This window comes from Camellia sinensis, chromosome 12, assembly GCF_055761805.1.
Source record: "Camellia sinensis isolate YWXY chromosome 12, ASM5576180v1, whole genome shotgun sequence".
In the NCBI taxonomy this organism is placed as follows: Eukaryota; Viridiplantae; Streptophyta; class Magnoliopsida; order Ericales; family Theaceae; genus Camellia; species Camellia sinensis.
In genome coordinates this window covers 800,001-801,676 of record NC_138972.1, presented here as the reverse complement: position 1 = coordinate 801,676, position 1,676 = coordinate 800,001, and positions in this window count along the sequence as shown.

Here is a 1,676-nt window from a genome sequence, read left to right as displayed (position 1 = left end):
TGGCCAGCAGCATGCCATGCCCCGGCCTTGGCCAGCATGTCATGCCACGGCCTTGGCCAGCAGCATGCCATGCCACAGCCTTGGCCAGCAGCATGCCATGCCACAGCCTTGGCCAGCAACATGGCATGCCAAAGCCTTGGCCAGCAGCACGCCATGCCCCGGCCTTGGCAAGCTTGTCATGCCACGGCCATGGCCAGCAAGCAGCGTGCTATGCCCCGGCCTTGGCCAGCAGCGTGCCATGCCACGACCTTGGCCAGCAGCTTGCCATGCCCCGGCCTTGGCCAGCATGTCATGCCACGGCCTTGGCCGGCAGCATGGCAAGCCCAAGCCTTGGTCAGCAGCAGCATGCCATGCCAACGCCTTGGCCAGCAGCATGCCTTGCCACGGCCTCGGCCATCAGCATGCCTTGCCACGGCCTCGGCCATCAGCATGCCTTGCCACGGCCTCGGCCATCAGCATGCCTTGCCACGGCCTTGTCCAGCAGCATGGCATGCCCGGCCTTGGCCAGCAGCATGTCATGCCACGGCCTTGGCAAGCATGCCAAGCCACGGCCTTGGCAAGCATGCCATGTCCCTCGGGTAATTGTACAAGTTGCCTTGCGAAATGCATGTCCCTCGGTTAAATTGCCATTTGGTTGGCTTTGGCGTGCGAACGAGTTGCCTGTGCTTTCCTTGTGGAAGCTTGTTGCGAGAAGTATGTCCCTCGAAAGTTGCCTGTTGCGTTTGTTATTTGCATTCGCGCTAACCGGTGCTTGCTCGGCCTCTCTAAATGTTTTCGCGCGTTCGTCGGGCTTCTTGGTCCTTCGGGGGGTGATTCGTTTTGGGGGGCTGGTGCACAGTGTACGTCGTGGCGCGTGAGTTGTGTTCGGTTTGTGCGAGTTGGACGGATCCCTGCCTGTGCAGCGAACTCCACTGGTGCATTCCTCCATGTCCCTCGGGTTGTCTTCGACTCGCCTTCGGGTTGCTTGCGCTTCCCTAGTGGAAGGTGCCTTGCGAAAAGCGTGTCCCTCGGGTAATTGCCATTTGGTTGGCTTTGACGTTCGAACGAGTTGCCTATGCTTTCCTAGTGGAAGCTTGTTGCGAAAAGTATGTCCCTCGAAATTTGCCTGTTGCGTTTGTTATTTGCATTCGCGCTAACCGGTGCTTGCTCGGCCTCTCTAAATGTTTTCGCGCGTTCGTCGGGCTTCTTAGTCCTTCGGGGGGTGATTCGTTTTGGGGGGCTGGTGCACAGTGTACGTCGTGGCGCGTGAGTTGTGTTCGGTTTGTGCGAGTTGGACGGATCCCTGCCTGTGCAGCGAACTCCACTGGTGCATTCCTCCATGTCCCTCGGGTTGTCTTCGACTCGCCTTCGGGTTGCCTGCGCTTCCCTAGTGGAAGGTGCCTTGCGAAAAGCGTGTCCCTCGGGTAATTGCCATTTGGTTGGCTTTGACGTTCGAACGAGTTGCCTATGCTTTCCTAGTGGAAGCTTGTTGCGAAAAGTATGTCCCTCGAAAGTTGCCTGTTGCGCTTGTTACTTTCATTCGCGCTAACCGGTGCTTGCTCGGCCTCTCTAAATGTTTTCGCGCGTTCGTCGGGCTTCTTAGTCCTTCGGGGGGTGATTCGTTTTGGGGGGCTGGTGCACAGTGTACGTCGTGGCGCGTGAGTTGTGTTCGGTTTGTGCGAGTTGGACGGATCCCT